The sequence below is a fragment of the Vigna unguiculata genome, chromosome 11 (genome assembly GCF_037176805.1).
Source record: "Vigna unguiculata cultivar grain cowpea cultivar isolate G323 ecotype 2 chromosome 11, ASM3717680v1, whole genome shotgun sequence".
NCBI lineage: Eukaryota > Viridiplantae > Streptophyta > Magnoliopsida > Fabales > Fabaceae > Vigna > Vigna unguiculata.
In genome coordinates, this window is record NC_140802.1 from 32,084,738 (window position 1) to 32,111,355 (window position 26,618).

Here is a 26,618-nt window from a genome sequence, read left to right on the forward strand (position 1 = left end):
TTTTTTCAATCAACTCCTTTTTGTTAATTCCGTCTAAATCGATAACGGATGTGAACTGTAACTGTCACGTGTCATTTTGTGATTTTTTTGATTTTTTTTAATTTTTTTTAATTTTTTTTAATTTTTTTTTAATTTTTTTATTTTTTTTTTAATTTTTTTTTAATTTTTTTAAAATGTACACGTGTCAAGTTCATATTATGCCACGTGTCATTATTGATTTTTTATTTTGATTTTTTTATTTTTTTTTAATTTAATTTTTTTAATTAAAAAAAATCCACATGTCAAGCTAATATCATGCCACATGTCAGAATCATATTTTTATATTCAATTTGTTCCTAATATTCGTTATTTGTTTTCAATTTGGTCCTAGTTTTTTTTTAGTTTAGTATTTTTGTTCCTCTCCAAAGACAAAATATAATTTGTATATAAATGTGGCTTAACTGCAGTTATATGAATATTCTTATTAAACTACATATTTTTATTAAATATTTTTAATTTAAAATTAGAGTTGGTTTAAAATTAAATAATTTTAACCTCTTAAAATTTTAAATTAATGGTGTTATTGCTTTTTTTCGTTTTAATTTTAAACTAACGCTAATTCTAAATTAAAAATATTTAACAAAAATATGCATTTTAATATATACAAATTAAATTTTGTCTCAATTTGGAGAGGAACAAATATGTTAAATTTAAAAAAAAAATTAGGACCAAATTGAAAACAATTAACGAATATTAGGACCAAATCTACTATATATCTAAGAAATTCTTAGTGCGGGTAATTTACTGAAATAGACATTCTATTTCATTAACACCTGTCTTAAATTGAGGGTATATTAGTCTTTTGAATTTTGTGTTGTTTTGCCGCTGAAAACATTAAATGCTGATTGACTTTTGCTGACAGTAAGAGCCTTCTTCTTCAAGGCAAAGAAGTTGGTCGAGATATTTTATTTTTTTCTTCTTCCGTTATTTTTCTCCTTTTTCTCCTTCTTTTGTTTTCTTTTTTCTTCTTCTTCAACATCATTACTTCTTCTTTCTTCTTGATACCAACGTAAGTGTTTTTTATTTTTATTTTGTCTATTTTTTTGGATGATTGTTGTTGTTGAAGGTTGACAAAAGTTTTGGTCAATGTAGGTAATTTATTCTTCAATTTCTTTTCTTTTTATGGTCGTGAATATTTTTTTAATGCTTCTTCTTTCTTCTTCATACTAGCCCACGTTTTTTATTTTTTGTGTCGGTCTTCTTTTTTTGTGATTGTTGTTGTTGAATGTTGACAGAAGTTGTGGTTGTTGTAGTTAGTTTATTGTTCTATTTGTTTTTTTTTTGTTCGTAGCTATTTTTTCTTTCTTCTTCTTCTTCTTCTTACTCTGTTAATTTATGTTTGCTTCTTTTTTATTGTAAAGGTCAAAGATATAATTTTTCCAATATTTTTGGTGTCGAAGAAGAGGTCGATATTTTTGTTTTTAGAAACTGTTGAACATATTTTGTTCTTTTTTATGTTGTTGGGTTTTGCTGCTTGAAGTAATTAGTGATTGAGGTTAGCTGTCTAACATCTTCTTCAATCTGTTTTGAACCATTTGCTTTGTCAAGGTTAGGTTTTTCTCTTCTTCCGTCTTCTTGGTCCATCCTTCTTTCTTCTTCTTCATTCAAAGTTACATTTTTTTAACTTCCTATTTATTGTTCTTCATGCAGATAAGAACATTTGCTTCATCAAGGTTAGTTTTTGTTTTTCTTCTTCCTTTTTTTTCTTTTTCTTCTTCTTCTTCTTTGTGGATCATTCTTCTTTCTTTTTCTTCGTACTCTGTTATTTTTTTTAACTTCGTGTTGATTGGTCTTCATGAAAGGAGATTAAAAAAGGCCCTTTGCAAAAGCAGATTAAAAAATATTCAATTTGTAGTTTTTATTTTATTTTCTTTTTATGCTTCAAATGCTTTTCTTTCTTCTTTTTTTTTTATGAAATTTTTTATTGATTGTTAGTTGTTGGATTTAACATTTTTCAATTTTGATTTTTTCAGATTTGGAGAGATAAGGCTCGAGGATAAGGAATTAAGGTCCTTTGCAAGATCTGGGTTTCTTATGGTCAGGCATTTGCACTGCTTGAGACTCTTAAACTCTACAGCAAATTGTTGGCTCTTGGGATCAAAGTTGTGTTCATCACATAAAGACCATTGGGTCTGAAGGATGTGACTGTTTCCAACTTGAAGAATGTTGGATTCGAACTAATTGCGAGGTTAGTTTTGTTTGTTCTAATGAATCTTAAACTAAACATGTTTTTTATATGTTGTAGTGTTTGATGAACACTTTTGTTGATAGAAAGAAAAACTATTTGATGAACATTGTTTGAAGAATTGGTTTTTGGGTGTAGGGATCCATCCATATACGTCATTGTCTTTATGCTTTTCTTTGTTGTTTCCTGCTCCCATGCTGAAAAAATCTGGCCGTGAGTGTGCATTTAAGTTTTCCCGCTTCTTCTTCTAATGCCTGATCAAATATTTAAATGATTCCATAATTAATGCTTGATTAAAATATTGATTGACGTATTGATTGACAGACAATTGTTTTTCTTCTTCTTCTCCCAAAAAATCTATTTTCATTCTTCTTCTTCTTCCATGAAACGACAAATGTACATGAACAGAAGAAAATCCTTCGGCCTTAAGGTTAGTGCTCCTTAAGTTTTTTTTTTCTTTTTTTTTTACTTCTTTTGCGATGAATTTACATTGAGTTTTTTTTCTTTTTCTTCGTGGTCTTCTTCTGGGTTTATGGTAATTTTGTGTTTTTGGTTTTTGGTCATTCTATAATTTGCCAAATATTGATTTTGTCTTTACCTTCTATCTCCTATATCAGAGCTTGGGTGCATCAGATGGTTATTTGGTTAACCACAGTCCTCACGATCCTGAAGGTTTTTATTTTTTTTTCAAAGAACTTATCTTTTTGGTTTCTTCATCTTCAAATATACCTATACATTTTTGCCATTCTTAGTTTTTGGGTTGAGATTATTGTAGGTACGAGAATGTTATGTTTAAACACTATGGTTTGGATTTGTTTTTGTATTTGTAATGTTACTTTGGAGGGGAGTTCGTTATATAATTATGTTTTGTTCTGCACTTAGGTGTTTGTTACATTTCGTTGTAAAATATTGGGTTTGTGAATTTCGATTTTTATTACTGTAAATATTTATGTTCAAAATCTTTTATATCTTTAAAACTTTCATATTATATAAGTTATTGTTATTATTATTATTATTATATCAATTTTCTTATTACAAATTAAAAGAAATAAATTCAGTTGAAAAAAAATAAAACCAGTATCTTATATAACAACAAATAAATACAATAAATTTAATACAACAAAGTAAAACAAAAAATTTATTATTATTGTTTATAATGGAATCGTAATAGGATTTCAAAAATAAAAAGCAACTTATCATATATTGCTTACGGGATTATATTACACAAGATACATACGATTAACTATAACCATAACATAAAAAATATACAATTCATTTTAATATAGTATATAATTATTCATTCTATTATTATTTATAATAATTGTGCTATTAAATGTATAGTACATCTCTCTTATTAATCGACCTTTCTATAATAAGTAATATTATAAAAGGTAAATGACTATTTAATTTAAATAATAATTAAAAATGTTCTTTTTAAATTCTTTAATTAATTGATATTTCTATAATAAGTAATATTATACATTTTATAATTATACCTAATAATCATTTTAATAATTGTATAATACATTTCTCTTATTAATAGAATTTTCTATAATAGTTAATCTTATATAAGTTAAATTGTTATTTTCGTAACTATTAAATCGATCATAATAACACAGAAATATAATTTAAACATTGAAAGTAAAATAAGTTTATTATAATTAATCATAGTCACACTTCATAATAAATAGCGTCAAATTTGAATAGAAGGATTTATAATTGATCTAACCATACTTTATCATGAGAAGAACTATTTATAATTAACTTCAATTAATTTCACAATAGTTTATAATGGAACGAAAAAAAAAAAAACTACTTCAATGAAATAACCTACCTACAGTAAACAAATTAACACAATATTAGATTATCAGAACCAAGTTAATAGACATACTGAGTATAATATTAGAAAATTGATTCACGAAATAAAAGGATCTCCACGAAATCAAACTGCAGAGGCATTGAAAAAACACCTAATAAGTATTGTTTGCCGCCAAAATTAAACCCTTCTTATTAATTCTAAAAATGTAATGATTTGACCACTGTGAAATAAGTTTACTTCATAAAGCTTATTTAAGCCGTGTGAAATATGAATTATATTAATAATTAATTAGAATAATTAATAGTTAAGTGTTGTGAAACATTAAAAATTAATCACCAATTATACAATACAAAATAACTAACAATAATATATCATTTCATGTTAATTATACGAAATATATTTTTCCTAATATAAATTGATTATTTTCAATTAACAAATCTATATTTAGATATAAAAAATAACTAACAAAAATATATAAAAAATATATTTTTTCTAATATAAACCGATTATTTTCGATTAATATATATATATATATATATATATATATATATATATATATATATATATATATATATATATATATATATATATAACAAATAACTAACAAATGCTATAAAAAAACATTATTGTTACTAATTGTATTAGCTAATATAAATTTATTATTGTCAATAACCAAAATAATTATTTAAATAATATATTTATCACTCTACATAACATAACGAAATCAATAAGTACACAAGTTAAATTATTATTCTCATAAATTTCTTAGTTTTATTGAATTTCATATATATTGAATACATTTACAATATATCAATCATAATATTACAAAATAAAAAATTAGGCATTTAAAATAACAATATTATAATTACTATTTTGTTATTATTATTTGAATCGATAAATATATTTTATTTTAAATTATTACTTTAATTATTATCCAACAAATTTTGAATCAATATACATTGAATATATTTATTACATTTTATTTACAATGTCAGTTTTAATATTACTTTACTACGTTATTTGTATAATAGGCATTTTACTGTATGAATAAGTTATCTTTCCAAGATTTGGCCAAAATTTGTGGTTCAAGGAAGTATTATATGGTAACAAGTAAAATCAAGATATATAGTGTTAACATATCTAGATAGTGTTATACGGTAATAAGCTATCTTACACTTTTATTTTAAATTAGGTTGATTGCAAATATATTGGTCCATTCCACTTATACTTTTATGATTTTTTGTTGTTCATATTGCCAAAATGATAAAGTTGTATTTAGTTATTTCTATTTTAAATTTGTACCAATTTAAACTTTCCAAAGTAATAATTAATTTATTTTGAAATGGGATTGGGAATATTTAAAGGATTAAAACATTTATTTGTTGATTTATTTAAATATTTTAAATTTCTTTAACGATGTCCAAAAATTATTTGTAGAATTATATTTTGTCAATATATTTAATTATATTTACATTATCTTCCTTAGTTTGCAATACATTTATCATTACATTATTATATTATAATTTTATTCAACAATTTTATTTCATTTTAATATTTTTGTTCAATTATTAATGTTATTTTTATTTCTATTATTTGTTATTATAAATATAATGAATTGTTCTAATTTATTTTAATTTATTTCTTTATTTATTAATACTATTATTTTTAATACTCAGTGGAGGTTGAATTTATATTTATCGAAGATTGGAAAGATTTATTATATTTTATTTTTGTATGGGATATATTATACAGTATGTCTATATTTTACTTTAGCAGCTACCAGTGCATACACATTTTATTTTAATATAATTCTATTTAAAAACTTTATTATCAATTTCACATTGTATTTATTTTATACAAGAGCATATTACATATTATGCCTAAATTTTATTTTAACAACAACACGTGCATACATATTTCATTCTAATGTAATATACATGTGTTTGTATCTACATGTGTTTCTATTTAAAGATGTTAACATCAAATTCATGTTATATTTTTTTTTGTATGAGATCATATTACATACTACGACAACATTTTACTTTAGTAGCGATTCGTGCATACGTATTTCATTTTAATATAACATTCAAGTGTTTATATGTACATGTGTTTCTATTTTAGAATTTTATCATCAATTTCACCATGTATTTATTTTATACACATGACCATATTACATAATATGACTAAATTTTACTTTAACAACAACTCATGTATATGCATTTTATTTTAATGTAATATACATGTGTTTGTATCAAAATGTGTTTCTATTTAAATATGTTAACATCAATTTTATGTTATATTTATTTTCTACGGGACCATATTACATTTTACTTTAGCAACGACCTATGCATACGCATTTCATTTTAATATAATATACATGTGTTTCTATTTAAAAATGTTAACACAATTTCATATTGTATTATTTTATACAGGACACTATTATATAATACACCTACATTTTACTTTGACAAGGACTCATGAATACACATTATATTTTAATATAAAATACATGTGTTTATATGTGTTTTTATTTAAAAATTTTAACATAAATTTTATTTTTTATATATTTTGTACGAGACCATATAACACAATATGCTTACATTTTACTTTAATAATGACATGTGGATACGCATTTTATTCTAATGTAATATACATGTGTTTATATCTATATGTATTCCTATTTAAAAAAATTAACATCAATTTCACATCGTACATATTTTGTACATGACCATATAACACCATATGCTTTTATTTTACTTTAATAATGATGTGTGCATACATATTTTATTGTAATATATTATACAAAGTATATATATTATTTTAATATAACATGCAATATTTCTTTTTAAAAATTTTAACATCAATTTTATATTATATTTAATTTATACAATACTATATTACATAATATATTTACATTTTACTTAAACAATAACCTATTATTATTACACATTGTTATAGTTAAATAAATTAATAATATATTTAAACAATAAAATTAATCATTATACAATTAAATCAATAACAATAATAATTATTCAAATCACTAATTTATATATAGTAACAATAAAATCTGTTTTAAATATTAAAATATATAAAACGAAGAAAAACACGACCCGTGCGTATGAACGGTCTGCTGCTAGTTGAATATAAAAAACTGACTCTGACACGTGGCATGATATTAGCTTGACACGTGGATTTTTTTAAAATTAAAAAAATTAAATTTTAAAAAAAAATTTAAAAATTTAAAAAATTTAAAAAAAAATAAAAAATCACAAAAATGACACGTGGCATGATATGGGCTTGACACGTGTACATTTATTTTTTAAATTAAAAAAAACTTAAAAAAATTTTAAAAAATTTTAAAAAATATTAAAAAATATTAAAAAAATATTAAAAAAAATCAAAAAAATCACAAAATGACACGTGGCGGTTACTGTTCACATCCGTTAACTATTTTAACGGTGTTAGCAAAAAGAACTTGATTGAAAAAAATATAACAAAAAGTAGGACCAAACTGAAAACAATTTCAAAAGTAGGACCAAAGTGAAAAAAGTCGACCAAAACTAGGACCAAATGACTATTTAAGCCTTTCTTTTATATAAGTGATTGCAGGTTTAATATATTTCATAAGGTTTAAAGAGTTTATGCCATGGGTGGTAGCTAGATAATTCATTCCCGGGTGTAGTAAATCATTCCCAGATGTAGGTGCGTGTCAATGGGGTCATGAGTTGGATCTTTTTCTTAAGATTATAGTCATTGTATTTGTGCATGATGTGATTGTGATTATAATGTTAAGTATATTATTTAAATAAATGTGATGTTAAGTATTATTCACAATCTTCTTTTGCTAAATTATGATTATATATCATTGTTATGGTTAGCTTATCCCTATTTGTTTGCTTTGTGTATTATTTGTGTTTGTGCGATGATCGTATGACGTGTGTGTTATACGTGAGTAGTTGATAATGCAGATGCTTCTGCAGTGGAGCAAATTGACGACAGGATAGGGTGAACTCGGGATTTCATTAATTTTCATTGAGTTGTTTAAATTAAATATTCAAGATGTGTAATTTTCTTTTATTTGTCATTGACATGTGAAAGGTTTTTGACAATCAATGTTTTGAATTACGATATTTAATAAATTAAATTCAAGGCTTTTACGTAAGTCCGTTTTATCGATAATTGTTTTTTCCGCTAAAAGTGTTAATTTTATAACTTTTCTTGACATTCAAAAGTTAGGGTGTTACATTAGCCATTTTGAACAAAAAACAAAGTTAAATTGTGTGACATTGTGATGGTGGAGAGAATGTTGTTTATATCCATATACCAGTGAGCTTGAGTGAAACACTTGTTCTTGTGAGAAGTGGTTCCCATTGATCAAGGAAACATTTTGCCATGATTGTTAATCCCTTGTAAACTTTTGCATGGACTTGTGAAACTTTTGTTTTGTGAGCACCATAGCTTTAGCTTGCCTTGCTAATGAAACACATGTGCCAAACAATCTTTCAAATAAAAGCAAGCACAATTGACATCTGTTTTAGTTGTTTAACTATATTCTCCTGAGTTGCTAGATCATTACAATTGTGTTGTTCATCTAGGCCAAGTTACCTTTTTGCTTGAGGACAAGCAAGGTTTTAAGTTTGGAGGAGTTGATAATGTAGATTTTTACCATTATCTTGGCTATCTTTTGCTAACAAAATCAACTCCTCTTGAGCTTTTAAACCACTTAATCCTCACTTTTACTTTGCTTTTGTGAATAAATACAATATGGGTTACATAGATCTAATTATAACACTAATCCCCATTTTTGTGACCAATTTAATGATAGGAAGCTTTTGTCTCAAGCCAAAGAAGTTGTCAACCAAAGAAGAAAGAAGAAAAAAAGCCAAAATTGAAGATATGAATATAGCAGAATCCAAGGTTGAGCGCCAGAAATCAAGGCTGAGCCCCATTCCTCTCGCATTTTCTAGCGCTCAGCTTCAGAATTCAAGGTTGGGCGCCAATCTTCTCGCATTTTTGGACGCTGAGCACCAGAGTTGGAGAAATTTAAAACGCGGGAAATTTAAAACTTTTATTATAGAAAGCTTTTGTCTCAAGCCAAAGAAGTTGTCAACCAGAGAAGAAAGAAGAAAAAAAGCCAAAATTAAAGATATGAATATAGCAGAATCCAACGCTGAGCGCCAGAAATCAAGGCTGAACCCCATTCCTCTCGCATTTTCTAGCGCTCAGCTTCAGAATTCAAGGTTGAGCGCCATTCTTCTCGCATTTTTGGATGCTGAGCACCAGAGTTGGACTTCCCCAAAACGCAGGAAATTTAAAACTTTTATTATATCCAATATAGTCCAACAACCAAAATTAAAAACCATATTTGAATATCTAAAGTTGGAGAAATAAAGGATTACAACTTATTTCCAAAAACATTAAATAAATATAAAGCTCCCCATGCTATCCCCGCTCCGTAGCTAAGTCTCACTAGAACCACCTACAACAACATCATTTGCTCCCGTGTACTGCGTACATGATCATCACCAAACACAAGCAGATAGGGTGAGCTTAACAGGATAAACATATCATTATATTTATATACATATATCAATCACTTATATATATTTCATGCAATCACACCAATTGAAAGCCCGCCTTCGATTCCATATCACCTGGCCACAACCCGGTTATTCGCGTTCTACATCTTCTAGTGTTTACCTCAAGGTGACTTGCTGCCATACCTATCGGCCACAACCGATAGAGCACGTGTGGGAAACCATTGCTACGGATCATACACCGTAACGCCAGGTGGAGTTCCCAAATATGAACATAGTTTGTAACGTCCCAAGACTACCAAACTCATCAGTTAAATACTGAGGAGGGCAATCTATCTGGACCCATCCGTACTAGCCACAACCAGCACACTCACAACGGCAACACTCGCCAACCCGAGCTTAACTCAAGGGTTCCTCATGTTCATCCGCCATCCTGAGCTCAACTTGAGGGATGTGATTCTGAACTCAACTCGATGAATGCCACATGCTTAACCCCTATCCCGAGCTAAACTCAAGGGATACCAACAATTCCACCTTTGAAGCATCACCAAAAGTCTTGTAGATCACGCATGCAGAATCTAGCAACTCAAGGCTGCAGCAGCAAAATCGCTTGGCGGGGGACACGTACCGCCAGGCGTTGCCGCTCCCAAACCTCCTGGCAAGGGACACGTACCGCCTCTGATTCATCCTCGCTATAGATACCGCCTGGTGGGACGACCCTCACCGTCAGGCACACTCCCAGTCCCTAGCTCTCTGTTGGCAGCTATCGCCTGGCGGCTTCGACTCTGCCGCTAGGCACTATATCAGTAACATTGATAGTTACTGGTTTTGGAGTTCTCCCTCGTTGATTTCTACATCTCACTTTGCACAACCCCAGTACTGAACTTTTCCAAATTAATTAATCTCAAAACCATGTGATTTAACTCAATTTCCCATGTTCTTAATTCCCATTTGGTTCACCCACCTAAGTTTACCAATAGTTCATCTTGCTTAGTTTCATTTCTACATTACCATATACCACTGTTAACCTCATACTTTTAGTACTCTATTAGTCACTCATAGGGGCCTAAAACTCATGACACATCATCCATATCTTAACAAAATTACACCACACTCCCATCTTGACCAATTCCACTCACATTCAAAACATCAGCTGGTGTTTAAATTTTTTTCGTTCTTCTTACATGTTTACCAACACTCCACTTATAAATATAACCTATCACGAAACAGGTCACGTTTCTGGACCTCCTTCACTTAGCTTACCCCCATCCATAATTTACACTCTATCAACCTTCAATTATCAGTCCTAAAAGAATTACTACGATCCAATTCAATGTTTAAGCCACTATGTTAATTCATACATGAGGATCATGTCATTAATTACCCAAGAATATCACCAATCCATTCTCCCAGTTCCAAGTTCAACTGTAACAGAACCCACCCCGGTGCCTTCCATCACAGCCACGCACCTTCACTGTCACTGCGTTGGCGCCTAGCGGCCAGCCTCGTGCCGCCAGACGGTACTTATAATTATGGGCAACTTTCTAGAATTTAAGCACCTGCGAAAGACTCCCTGACAGTCTCCACTGCTCTCTTCTGCTTATCTCGGCCATTTCGCACATGACCATGGTAACAGTGCCACAATTATTTGATTTTCACAATCCCCAACAACAATTTTAGTGCAATCACAACTATTACATGCAATTCACCAAAACCCCCGATTCTATCAACCCTAACATTCCAATATCGCTACATTAACTTAATTCTCATGCACCACGTGAATTTTCACAACTTATCATCTCTATATTTATCAATCCATGATTACCACTTTATTTCCACTAATCCAAACAGCCTAGAAAATCAGCAAAATTCAAATCCAAGCCAATATGGCTCCCGTCGCCTGGCGGGTCAATTACCACCGCCAGGCTGTTCATAGGAAACCCAGAAACTGGATGGTGTGGCTTACGTCGCCTTGCGGCCAGGGATATGCCGCCAGGCGGTTCTTCTGCAGGAAACCAAAACTGCCTAGACTGTGATGCGTCGCCTAGCGGAAATTCATCACCTGCCAGGCGGTTTCTGAAATTTTTCAGAAACCCAAAAAATTAACATGAGCGTAGTCATGCAAAATAGAATTATTCATCATACAATTAATCCAGGCATCTGCTCCTACGCGTCACTCAATATTTCTTGCTAACTAATATAATTCGATAATTATGTCATCATTCAATATGCTCAATCATATTATTAAAACAATAATAATTAAATAACACACAATAGGCATACATAAGACTTGAACCCAAGTCCTCTCACACAATTAAGTACTCTTAACCACTTAAGCTAGTACTTTTCCACGTCACTTTTATAAACATTTAATACCATAAAGGCTCCCACTACCCGTATTTATTAATTAATTATTTATCTAATTAATTAAATTCCACGGGTCTTACACGTTGAGCGGTGTGGGAACGACGCTGAGTGACACCTGTGCTGATGTGGTAAAATTTAACCTATTTCTTCTGGATTCTCGAGGGGAAACCATCTTTGGCAGTGGAAGGTGCGAGCAAACTCATTTTGGAGAGCATGGAGGTGTGCTAGGGCTATTGGGAACAACTTCTTCTTCCTCTTTGTATCTCGTTCTCTTCCATTTCTTCCATTTGTAAGCTTGAGCTCCCCATGACAATGGAGGGCTGAACCCATTTTTGTTGGGGTTAGATGTAGCCACTGCACTCTTATGTAATTGCAATGCTTTGAATATATAAATCCCTCTTTCATTGAATGCTAGTCTTCTTATTTCTTCACTTAATGCTTGCATTGATTTAGCCATCCATTGCATGATATTTGGTTCATTGGGTGTGGAAATATCTTTTGAAACCTTGATTTGGAATAAGAAAACTCAGTGGGGCTTGTATCTAGGAATGAGGCTTGACCCATTGGTTGTCTTAAACCCTAGTGCATAATGCAGATTTGCTTATTAAGAGTTCAAGGGATTAACTCTTAATAAGAAAATTTAGGCTCATTCCACAAAGGAATTAGGGTTTGAGTAGAATTGTGGGTTGACATTAGCATATTGATGTAGAGGATGTAAAATTGTAGTTGCATGAGAGCATAGTTGGTGAATTCTAACCCTGATAATATCAATTCATATCATTTCTAATCTTTTCCATTCACTAAGTGCCTTTAACTTCCAAAGTTTAATTTTAATCATTTATGCAAAATTTAATTTCTTACACAAAACTCAAAATATGGATTCATTCTTTAGTTTAAATTAGTTATTAACTACGCAATTATTTAGTATACACGAGTCTCTTAGGACTCAAAATATGGATTCATTCTTTAGTTTAAATTAGTTATTAACTACGCAATTATTTAGTATACACGAGTCTCTTAAGAAATGATATTCCGATCTTACCGGTTACTACTTGCGCAATCTGGTACACTTGCTGGAGTCATAACATTTGTCAATCACACAAATACATTAAGCTCACACTAATAGTTATTAGTTCACCAAAATCAACTAACAATGTAACACAAATTATCTCGTCACAAATGCACTAGATATCATGAACCCACTTAGTCTCAAAGACCAAATGAGTTACTAAGACCAAATGCTTCATTACCTCTAGAGACTCCTACTCACACATGAATCAATATTTGAACATGGAAAGTTCATCTCAAAGATTTCTTCACATCCTAACAATCCAAATCGGACAGAGATTCATTTAGAGCCCTTAGATGACACATACAAAAACTCAACACCCCACATGTAACAAATCAATTTAAAGACTTAAAAGATAGACAAAAGATGAACTTATTCTATTTAAGAAATTGATCGGGTAGGATTGTAGACCATGCTGCCATGAATCCTATAACATACTCTGATATCCAAACAGGTAGATATAGGAGTTAGAATCTTGTAGAGATATAATGATTTTTTATAAAATGGAATTTCATTAGCTATTTTCTATTTATAACTCAAGATTTTTAATGATAAAATAACCGAGTGTATCTTATAAAAGTTACTTCTACCATAAAAGTATTTTCTAAGTCCTTCCAATTTATATGATTTTACCTGTGATGTATTTTCTAATTCCTTTCTATTTGTACGATTTTACCTTTTTCATAGAGTATATGATTTTCCTCAATGTAAAAAATGTTTTCAATGTGTCCAAGTGTACCTCTATAAGATATTATCTATGTCTCTTTGACCCATTATTGACTTGCAAATCTTGTGTGCCATTCTAAAGACATCCATTTTGTTTTGCTCCAAATTATGAAATAGAAACAAGATGAGAGAAGTGATGGAAAGAAATCATCATCTACTTACTTGACATTCATATATTTGTGTTGAATATTACTATTTCATTATTTTTTTACATAATAAATAAGCTTATTAGATTATTTTAATTATGGTAATATTATTATAAAAAGTGTGATTAAGTGAAAGTTTTAGCAGGTTTTTCTAGAAATTTAATAGACTTGGACGTATTGTTATTTTTTGTTTTTTTAAAGAATGAACCTCCTCTCCTTAAAAGAAAAAGGTGAAATATTATATTTTCTTTCTACTTATTCTACGAAAATAATTTTATTATATGTTTAAGAAAGAAAATGTCATTTACGTATATTTTATATAGTATTTTTATATATGCATCACTTTAATAATTTTATTCTAATTAAATCTAACCTAACGTTGATATGCATGTGATATCCATATCTATGGTACAAATTTATAATGTAAACATTTTATTTGAAAAATAATACAGCTTTATCTTATTTGAAATGACACATGAAATGCGCAAGGTGAACTATAGAAGATAAGCTAAATTCATCTTAAATTAGTCTCTTTTTTTTTTCAAAGTTGAAATATAATAACATCCCTCGCTTAATATGGTTATTTAATTAAAAATTTGGTTCCATGAATGCTTTTTATGACATATATAGAAATTATATTCTCTTTGATGTGTTAGAAATGAAATTTTCTATCTTTGGAGCAACGAGAATACTTCAAGAGTGTAATACTATTGTTAGAATTATTACATCTATGCATTAATCATTAATCATTAATCCTAAATATAGGTGTAGAGTGTTGGAAATCTCCGGCCGTATCTAGTTCTATACCTAAGGTTTTAGTGTAGTCTCTTAGTCTTCTATGTATCTTTGTATGAGATTTTCATTATAAGTAGAAGAAACTAAGAGGGGTCATTTAAGCCCTCTAATCATATATTTTTTGTTTTAATCTTAAGTAATATAAAAAGTTAAAATATCAACTATGATATAAATCTAGAGCTGTCATTTTAATTTTCAATCGCTGGTCAGCCTTCGCCCCCTTTAGAGCTAGGCTTCATTTTTGTGGCCTGCACATCAGGGGGTTTTCCAAAGCCCCCGTACCCCAAACTGATGTGATCCCAACAAGGCTTATAGCTTGGATCAACGTCAAGGCCTATTCCATGACCCACATGCACCTCAATGCTCAAGTCCACTCAAAGGCTTAATAACAAGAGACATGTCAAGACATAAGATTAGACTTTATTTTTGGGTCCATTGTTTAGGCCATGCTTTAAAAATAAATTGTAAAATTACTAGAAGTAGTTTTAGGTCATAATTGATCTAGCTTTTGCAATTGTCAAGCCCAATTGCAAAAGTCTAGACCAAGTTTACATCTAGCCTTAGCCATGAGTTGCACATTTAGCACATGTGTTAAATGAGGAAAGTGTGACATGCCACATGGCATGTGATCCACTTTTTGTGGATCTTATATCTAGATCTAGATCTAGACACATGTGCTTCACATGGCCACCTTGCATTTGCATTTCATTTAGTCTTGCATTTGGTTTTCATTTTAGGAGATGCTCTCTACTATAAATGAGAGACTCCACACTCTTTGTAAGGTTACTCTTGAATTGTTAATGCAAATACATGTTGAGATCACTCCATGACTTGCATTTTTTAGAGTCCAAATTGCTGGAGCATTCTCCAAGATGTCTCCTCTAGCCCTCCTCCCTAATTTGGCCTAACCTCTTAGGAACCTTCACCAAACCACTTTCACAGCCACTACATCGCCAACCTTCGGTGTTTCATCCATTTTGCTACAAGGAAGCTTCAATCAACCATCAAATTCCACCATGGAGCTTCATTATATGGCATCTATAGCCATTTCAAGTCATCTCCATTGCGGTTTGAGATAAGTGTTCGATCCTTGCTTCAATTTTTGTCATGTTCATCACTTGTTTTTATTGTCTTGTTGTTTTCCATCCTTTGTTTTGAGTTATTCACTTGGTTAGTGATTCAAATCCATATTCTACTTGAATCAATCGGTGCATATCATAGGATTTCCATTGGTTTTCGAATCTACAACGTTTTTTTTTATTTCTAATTGAGTTGTTCTTCATTTTAATCAGTGAAATCTTGTTTGTTTGGTTTCAGTTTTCGTTTAAGCATCTATACATGTTGTCTAAGTCATGTATTTCCTTAAATGTCATCTTTCCATATGTTTTTACCGTTTGAATTGAGTTCTACACTTTGAATCTTGGCATATAAGCAAAAGTGCTGACATAATTCACGTGCTGGAAAGCAATCTGTTTTGAAGCCATTGCTAGGCCATTTTCACTGAGTGGTTCATCTTTGATGTTTCTTATATTTTCTTGAATAGTTCATGCTTGATATTATATCATTATCAATTTCATATCCTTCCAATTTGTCAAGAACATTGCATTTTCCCAAGAGCAAATGTTCTTCTATTTTCTGAAATTCTCATTTCACTACACGAAAACTCTTTGTGTTTGAATTTCTGTGAGCAATTGGATGCATCAATTTTAGTTTTGATTTTTGCCTTTGAAAGCTAAGAGATAGACGAAGATTTAAAAAAAAATCAATGAAAAATTTTGAAGAATAAAAAAATGAAAAAAATGTGAAGTAGAGGTTGTGTTATGTGTTTTCTTTACTAGCAATGAACGATAAATCAAACTTAAGTGCATTTTGGAGCTGCTTTAGTCCTACTTCGATTAACCATGATTAAGGTGACTTAATTACCTTGCCTTGGGTTTAAAGTGAAGGATTAAACAAGTTTCATAGTTGTGATTTCAATCTACTTGCTGTTTTAAATTTATTATTCTCATTCTAGTGTCATTCATAGGTTTTATTTGATGTGCTATACTTTGTTGAATACTTTTAATTTTGTTGCTTGTCATTGTTGGCTAATCTTCCATATTGTCTTATATAAACTCCCATTTGGTTTAGCTTTTATTGTGTTTGTAACCTTTTTCTTGCTTTATCCCCAAGTAGTAGGTTGGGACAGAGCTAGTATCGGGTTAGCCCCTTCTCCTTCGTTCAAAACCTAAATATTATCTTTCTGCCAAATCTTCTTCTTCTTTATCATTCAAAAATTCTTCTTCTCCCTAAATATACTTCACCCAAGTTCAAATAAAACCTCATATTTTCCAACTGCCATCGTCTACGGTTAAGCTCGGCAGCAACATACAGTGGTACAAGGCGGTGGTGATAGCAACGACCCGAGTGATAGAATAAGAGAATTGATGATAAGGTTAGTGTTTCTTTCAAATACTTTATGCAATATTTGATTTATATTTATCAATCGGCAACATCGATTCTTTGTTTCATTATTGGGGTCTTGATATATATACTTGAATTTCTTCATTTCTCAAAGGCAACATCGATTCTTTATTTCATTATTGGGGTCTTGATATATATACTTGAATTTCTTCATTTCTCAAAAGCAGTATGGAATGATGAAAGAGAATGCAGTAGTTGTTGGGTGAGGCATAGTGATGATAGAGGAATAGGTGTAGCAGTTTTTCTTTTTTAATATCGTGGTTCAACATAAAGATTTGTAACTTTTAATGGAACTAGGATTATAGTATTTTTTTTTTAATGGTTGACTTTAAGTGCCATATGAGAAATTTTCCATTATTTTGGTGTATTCGTTTAGGTTAAATACCCTTTATTGTTGGTTAATAAGTATGCTGTAAAATATTTTGTAATATTTTTTTATTTATTCATCTAGGTTCATCGTTTGAGGCTTTTTGGGGATTACCATCATTTAACTTGAATTACATTTGTTGAATTTGCACTGGTAATTACTTACTCACTTTTCAAATGTATTGTTTTCTTTTGAGTGAACTCTTGTTTACTTGGCTATTTTGTGTATTGCTTGTTGTGGGTACACTTATGTCAATAATTGTGATTCATATTTTCATAGTTAACTTATAATAATTGCACATTGCCGGTTGAAATAGCTCTAAAACAGTCTTTTTGAAGAAAAGAATCAAGAGTGTAAAGGGAGTCGTGAAGATCCTTCTAATTTTTTTTAGTAGAGTGTTAGTAAGTTATACCTTTAGAATCACCAAAACATTTTTTTAATGTTGGGTAATTTAGTATAACATTACTATTTATTAGTGTAAAATGAGAAACTAAAACTAAGATTGTAAGAGTTGTGGAATTGCCAATCTTATCAAGTGTTTGATTTGGCATCTACTACCATATATGCACATAAATGATGCAGATCTCAGAAACGATATAAATTTGCTTCTACGTTAAATTAGATAATGATATATTGTGGTTTTCCATGGACAAAAAACCACATACACATTTAATGTTGTAGTGAGATGCCATTTTGGTTGTGGGCCAAAACCAATTTGCAGAGAAAAGAAAACTATATCCATCTTAACACAATTCCTTGTTTGATGTCATCTCTCAATATGTGTTATATGATCGGTTTGTGGTTGATTTTTTCTTGTTGACGATGGACAGATGGAATGTGGTTGTTGGAATTTGTTTGTGTATCATAGTTGCAGTTTACCAATTATCTCCTTCAAAGTTTAAAATTAGTTGTTGTGGGCTGCTAGGTGTGGCCCATACTAGTTTGTTTTTTCTACATTTTTCCAAACAATATCTCCCTTTTTACTTGTAATTAGTTTATGGTTTTTTTTTTTACTGTGTCAAACAACATTATACTAGTTATGGCTAATAGTTAACTATAGGAGGTGTAGAAAACATGTCCATTTCTTATGTTGTTTTGTAATGTATGACTATAGATAAATAAAATTTTCATTTATATTGGAGCTATAATTTTAACTTACTTATAGGTTTCAATTGACTTACGTATTTTTGATTGAAATTTAATTAAATCTTAGTAACGAACTAATGATTTTTAAGATTATTTTTCTTATTTGATATCTTATATATATACATATATTACTATAAATGTGCATAATAGGTAGGATCTTATGATCTTAAGGACTTAAAACACTTTAATCTAATCTAAGGTGAAGGTCAAAAGATCAACAATTATTTTTGTAAGCATTTTATATTTAGTGTTTAACTCTTTGGAAAGTATGGAATGATTAAAGAGAATGCAATAGTTGTTAGGTGAGGCATAGTGATGATATAGGAATAGGTGTAGCAGATTTACTTTTTTAATGTCGTGGCTGAACATAAATGAGACCCAATGAGGAAGTGAGCAGTTGAATACCAACCCCTACTCTGTTTTTGTTGTATACAATAAAATAAGAAAGAAATCAAGAAATTTAAGGTAGGATCAAATAAAAGAAAAAAAATTGAATTGATTTGAATCCTATATTTTTTGCATTTGTTTTGGTTTGAGTTACCAAACTAGATGTCCTTTTGTAGCGTGTAATCCTTATTATTGGTTGCATGTAACACTTTTGGCTACTCCAAAAGCATTTTTTATGCTTTGTCTATTCTATAATGTATTCTTATTCTAATTTATGGCAAAACAAATGTTATAAATCATATGGTTTCTTTTATGTCCACAAATCCATTCTAATTGCACGTAACCCTTTCTCGTGTATATTATGTAGTGAATTTGAACCTGAAGTGGTTATTATTAAATATAATCTACTATGGTTTTGTCTTTCTTATCAAATGGCCACAAACCAGGATGGCAATATATGCTAACACATGACCTTCAAGTTCAAGATGCATTAAATTATGCCATCAAGACAATCCAGCAAAAATCTAATTCATTACTATCCTATGTACTTCATGAGGTTGTTGATGCAAAGGCTGAGGTTAGTGCCTAGTTCTCTTGTTTAACTGTCACTCCTTTTTCCTTCTTTCTTAATCGCCTCAATTCTAATAATCCATTATTTCCCTCACATCACTTCTTCTATAATTATTATCATTTCCTAAAGGAAACTTTCTTTATAATGTTTTTGGTTTGGAATGTGCTTAGTATTCTCATTACTAATATGGCATCAGAGTTAAATTTTAGCAATTGTGGGTGTGTACTTTTCAAATATAGATGCTCCATTCTTCTTGATCATGTGCAAATGTTGATTTGTACTCAAAGTTAGTTACACGGATTTTCTGAAAATCCAGTGGTAAGTTTATATATTTTTTGTTTTAAAAATTATTATACATTAAATAATTAACTCTACACTAGTAGTTTGATTGTCTTTTAATTGTTTCTGAGATAGATGAAGTTGTGCATGATATTTTTGGATATAAGGGAATCACTTATGAGTTTAAACTTCTTGAAGATGTTTAAAATTGAAAGGTTTGATTACTTCACATGAACATGCTTTTAGCTTTTGTTTGCTTCCGAAAAACATTAGTGTTTAAGATTCATACATTTTACATAATGTTACAGTACATGTAAATGTGTAACGTATATGTTTAGTATTTCCTAAGGTTTTTTGGAAAGCTTGGAGAGTATGAATTTGTCGACATTTGTAGGTCACAATTGTATGTCTCATGGTTGAACAAACAACATGAAATTCATTCAAATGTTTGTGCGAGTCTTCTCTTGCTAATCCATGAAATTTGGGCAAAAAGGTGGATTAACTCATTTTAGCTCACTTTCTTCATATGGGCATTGGATGCACATGGTTGAGGTAGTGCAACTAATTGTCTTAAGGTCTTTTCTGCCATGTTTATTTCAATTACAGATTCAGATAAAGGATCAAAAGATATGTTTATCACTGTAGTTGGTATAGTTTCAATGGTAGCTTTAGATGATGAAGATACTCCCTCAGTAGAACACCCAAATGGAAATCTCCTACACAATTTATGCAAGTTCCTTTCAACCTTTAGGTCAATTTGATGGAATTCATCTGGGATGGCTCAAGTCATGCATTACGCAGTTCACTAAAAATTTTCTCTGATTTTGTTTGTTTTCTTATTCTTATTCTTTCTTTAGAGAAAGGTTTTTAAAAGAAATAAGTTAAGATGTCGTTAGGTTCATTCTCAGAAAAGATAGGTGTGTCACAATGGATAACTTAAATACCAAGTTTTTCCTAACCAGAGTATTCCCCAACTAGTCTAAAAAACTCCTAAAAAGAAATTCTTAATCAAAACAAAAACATAAATCTTACTAGCAATTTAAAATAAATAAAGACTACAAAAATACAAACTAAATTAAATGTATACACGTTAAACAACTAAAAATAAAGAAATAAAATAAATCTCCAAGTAGCAGACGATAAATAAGAATGGAAATATTAAAAATAGTAATTGTATTGCTCGACAATGCTAAATTTGATAAGTTGTCGTTGATGCTATCAAATTAATAGTATTTAACTATAACAACTTCAGTATTACTAAGTCGTATCCCAACGAATACAAAATCGGTTTTTAACAATTTAATTCTTACAAAACCTACAAAAATGATTACAAAACAAACACAATACAAATAATAAAAGATAAAAATAAAGATCTAGCCTAAAACAATTAAAATTAGTAAAAATTAATGATAAGCAAAAATATGCAAAAGATAATATGCCTAAATATCTACAAAAATGAACCTAAAAGAATGAATATGCAAATGCTTATGATATGCTAATATGAATATGTCTAATACTATTATAAGGAAAATATGAGGTTTTGATACCCAAAAATATAAAGAGTGAATTTAATAACAATGAAGGGAACAACAAATTAATAAAAGACATTAAAACAATCATATTGAAATAGGTTGATTATTGTTTTAAAAATTATTGTTATGCATTTTAAAAATAGATTCATTACCGATTATTTAAATATTATTGTTTTAGATTTTCAAATCAATCAATGTAACTTCTCAATTAATTTGATAGCATCCTTACTTTTAACCAAAGTAACTTCTCAATTAAAACTGAAAAATTTAAATTATTCATATCAAATTTAACCAAAGTAATTCTCAATTAAATATTATTATGTCTAATCATTTATATTATTTTCCCTCTTTTGTGAAGTAAAAGTTAACCAAATAAACTAACTTATTGATTAATTCTAATTAAAGTTTTCCCCAAAAATCAAGGTAACTTCTTAATTAACATTAAAAGTCCTTGAACTCATATGATTGTTATGCATATAGATTAAACACCGTGCTAACTAGCTACAATATAAAAAACCATTAATTTTACTTCATTTGGAGATAAAAGACATAGAAAAAATATAAACCATAACAATAATCAAAAGAACAAACTAATTATTGCATTCTAACTTCAAAATTTTGTTAATAAATTACAGCGGAATCAATCTTAAAATGATATGGATCATGAATGAAAGAAAAAATGAAAAAGATAATGGAAAGAAAGTGAGAGATGTCGTGGATGGCAGCTGCAAAAAATTCGAGTTGCTAAGACTCTCCCTTCTCTTCTCCTAGTTCTTTTTATATAGAACTTTGACTAGACTTTAGTTCCATCTTTTCTGTTGCTCAAATATACTTTCTGATATATTATCCAAATATCTTTTTTAAATAATCATAAATGTCATATATATTTTTTGTGATTAAGAATACCTAAAAGATTTGGTTGAAAATCTTCTAGAATTTTTCTAAATAAAAAACTTTGTTATCTGTATTTCCTTAGCTTCATATTCTAGTGGAGTCTTCTGTTGAAATAAATAAAATGCCTCTTACATTTTGGATGAACATGAATTTCATTGCCTTTTTATTAACATGAAAACAAATGCGAATGACATATAAGTGGTGGGTATATGGATCCAAAATTGCCAATCAGTCTATGAACCTTAGAGATACTAAACCCTATCTTAAAAAAAGTCATATAATTGTAGACAATTCATATAGACCCAGATCCAATTTGTTAAACCTGCAAATTTGGTTGGTTTAGTCGTCGTATTCGTTAGTTAGCTAGTGGAATTAAAACTATAATGTTTTAGATAAGAAGTTACAAAAGTGACAAAATAAAAATAGAAATTTCATTTATTTTGGTATATTTTAGTGTGATAGATTTTAATTTGGTAGATTTTTAGTTCAATAGATTTTATCTTTAACAAATCAAAGGAAAAATAACTTTCTTCACAACTAACAAGAAAAATATTCTTTTTGTTATGAAATAAAGTTAATAATAGAGGAGAGAAGAAAGGAAGAATAGAGATCGAGAAAATGGGAGATAACTTTTTTGTGTGTCTTATTATTGATAGGAAGAGTCCTATTTATAGATATAACATGTAACCCATAAAGGATACAAATCAAATAGTTAATACAAATATTTACATAAAGAGTAATGAATCATATGATTATCAATCATATGAGTAATTGTATCAAATCTGTAAGACCCACTAAATTTAAATAATTAAATAAATAATTATTTAATAAATGCGGGTAGGAGAAGCCTTTATGGCATTAAATGTTAACCTTCATGATGTGGAAAAGTGTTGGCTTTGAGAGTACTTTGATTATGTGAGAGGGCTTGGGTTTGAGTCCTATGTATGTCAATTATGTGATTTAATATTTTTATATATATAATCATGTTGGGAAATGATATAGTAATTAAATTATATTAGTTAGCAAGAAACATGAATTGGCATGATGGTTTGGTATTGATTTGGCATTTGCATAGTTGTGGGTTCAAACCTTGGGGAACTTAAATTGAACTTCATTTTTGGCTATTTTGGCTTTGGATTGGAATTTGAAGGGTTAAAGGAAAACTCTAATGGACATGGCAGCCAAGGGTGGCTGAAAAATAGAAGTTAATTAGGATATTGAATGGTAATTAACTTAGGATTAATGCCATTTTCGTTTTCTCACATTAAACCCACTTTAAGACCATTTTAAAAGGGTATTTTGAGGTAGGAAAGAAGGTTTAGTTGGGTTGTAATTGTGGTTGCAGAAGAGAGCACGAAATTGTGAGTTTTGGTGAGTGTTGAGTGAGGTTGGGGGGCTGAGTTGGAAGAAAAGCAAGAAGGCTATTGGCGATCAAGGAGGAAATAGAGAACTTATCAAATTAAGCAAGGAATACAGGTTAGGGGAGTTCCTTCGTTGTTTTAAATAGTTATTTTGTGTAATCATGTAATGTATGAAACTAGTAAAGCCTGCATCCCTATTAAAATCAAGTTTTGCTCGCGTTTCTGGATTTTTCCAGAAACCGCTTGGCGGTAGGGCATGAGCCGCCAGGCGGCCTATGTGTTTTAGTCTGTTTTTTGGGTTCACTTATGAACCGCCTGGCGGCTGAGGATGGCCAGCCAGGCGATACAACTTGCGTCTTCCCATTGTCGCGTTTTGATTGGTTTGTTAGTGATGCCGTAATATTTTGGGTTGTATTTCTATTGCACCAATTTAATTGGCATGATAAATTATGGTTTGTAGTTACTAAATTGATGGAAATTTCCTGAATTTGAGAATGAAATTGGGGGTAAGGGTTTATGCGGGAATTGGGGATAATATTCATGAGCAATTTCAATGATTGGTGCGTTGATTATCCAGAATTGACTGTAATATGAATATTGTATGAACCTTGTATGGTGTGTGTATATAGAAACACGTTAGGATGAAGGCGGGTACTGTAATTGGAAAATTGGGGTGAAATTCAGTGTTGGAAAATTTGGGCGGAACCCAGATGTGTATGCACCGCCTGGCGGCGCATAAACTGCCGCCAGGCGGCCTAACAATGCACCCTATTTTGGTTGATTGACATGGATTTCGTGGTGTTGGTTCTTCAATTAGAAATACATTATAAATATATATGTCTAAAATGGAAAATTTATATGAATATGGCATGTTAGGGATTAAGGAAGGTTAGAGATAGCGAAGGTGGGAAAAGTGATATAATGAAATGGATGTCATAAATGTTTTGCTGTATGTGCTAAGATATATTCCAGAAAGTATGCTAATTTGGTAAAACGAGAAGTGTGAATTGCATGGGGCATTATTGTTAGAGAGAAGGTATGCTAATAAATGAGCAAAATGTCAAATGCAATGTGTGAATTTCAATTCAGTTTTATGAACATGTAGGGATGTATGAAAATTATGTTTATTGGGTGTTGTAGTTGATATGCTATATTGTTTGTGTTATTTTAAGAAGTTTGTGCGACATTGGTAATTACAATTTACATGATTAAAAAGGCGTGTATGATATTCTAGTGATAGAAGTATGCTTGGTGTGTCATAATTGTTCTATAAGTTGGTGTGTGGTATGATTTAAGGTCCATTGGGATCTGTTTTAAGTGCCAAAAACCAGTAGCATTGCGCTACTGGTATGGTGCCTGGCGGCGAGAGCGAGCCGCAGGCGGACGGAACACAAATCAGTGACAGTGGCCACTGTTGACGCGTGGCGCCTGGCGGTAGGGAGGGTTCCGCCAGGCGGAATGGAACAATAGAGGGGCTGGAAGGAGACTGGCGCTTGGCAGCGCGAGACGGGTGCGCCAGACGGTGGTGACGAGTGGCGCCTAGCGGCAGGGCGGAGTCCGCCAAGCGGTGATGGTGCAGTGATGATTCTGCAGGCACGTGGCGCTTGGCGGTGTGTGATGCCCGCCAGGCGATTTGGACCCAGTGTCCGCCTAGCGACGTGGGATGCGCGCTAGGCGGTTTTGGTTCAGTGATGGTGCGCGAGGAAAGGTTTCTACACAGCTTTAGGTGATGTTCATGATGCGAGGTTTTGGCTGGGGGTCCAGTTACGAGTGTAACCCGTATTGGAATAGCACGTGACCACTCTAGGTTGTAGCCTGGTGGTTTAGGAAGTCCAGTGGAGTGTGCGAGTTGTGGCTCGTACGGCGAGGTTCGGGTGATTGCCCTCTTCAGAGTATTCTGATAGAGTTTTGGTAGTCTGGAACATCTACAAACTTTATGTTTGTTTCGGGGAGCTCCACTTGGTGTCACGGTGAGATGCTATGGTAAGGTTATTCCCACGTGTGGACTATCAGGTGGTGGCCTGTAGTCAGAGGGGCGAGTAGACACTCGTGCAGCGAAGATCGATCATTGTTCTCACCTAAAGGGTATAGAAATGTTAGACATCTAAATGCAAGTGCGGGAAGTGGAGAATAAAGGAAAAATGGAGAAGAATACTAACTCGGGGTTTTAATATTGCGACGTTGTATTTAATATTATATTTGTTTGATTTTATTTAAATGAACTCACCCTATCTGTGTGTGTGTGGCGATGATCATGTAACTTGTTACATGGGAGCAAATGTTAATGCAGGTGAGCATGCAGATACGTAGAGACGGAGTGGGGATCACGACGGGATTGTTTACTCAGTTTTATTATGATTTTCTTTTATAATTTTTATGGTTTGGTTTTGTAATAACTGAATAGTACGATTTTAATTACTATGGAAGCGATATTGAACTTTTAATTTTTCCCGCGTTTTTGGGAAATTGTGAGAATAAATGCCATGTTTTACAAATCTTATTTCTTATTTATTTTAATAAGTAATTTCCGGCGAAGACGTTACAAAATCAATGGACTATCATTAATTCATAACACTCTCCCTTGGGTGTGCATTGATAATAGAATGTGCATCGTTAAAACCTTACCAGGAAAAACCCTTTAGGATAAAAACCTAGGGAAGGAAAAAGAGTACAACATTTTGTATTCTTTAATACAATATTGTTCATCACATATTCTATTTTTGCCCCTCATGTAAACTTATATCATTAAGATGTCGGCATCTGAACTTGTGAATCATTTGTTCAAAAGTTCTTCTTAGCAAAGACTTTATAAATAGACCTACTAGATTTTTACATGAATGAATCTTTTAAATATCTATATCATCTTTTCAATTGAACAATACATTATTGTCTACATATATGGTTGTTGATTCCTTCTTTGTTAAGGATAGCCACA

The 26,618-nt window shown here is 30.8% G+C and overlaps 1 long non-coding RNA gene across 3 annotated transcripts; it reads left to right on the plus strand.

Moving 5' to 3' along the window:
* The first annotated feature begins 15,484 nt into the window (after positions 1-15,484).
* On the plus strand, positions 15,485-26,162 carry LOC114169068 (uncharacterized). Of its 3 annotated transcripts, XR_014986638.1 has the most exons (4): positions 15,485-17,117; positions 17,598-17,666; positions 19,493-19,623; positions 20,291-26,162. It is a non-coding gene; the product is annotated as an uncharacterized LOC114169068 (long non-coding RNA). The 3 variants fall into 3 exon arrangements; XR_014986637.1 differs by having other exon boundaries at positions 19,414-26,162; XR_003600819.2 differs by having other exon boundaries at positions 19,493-26,162.
* Positions 26,163-26,618: the final 456 nt, after the last annotated feature.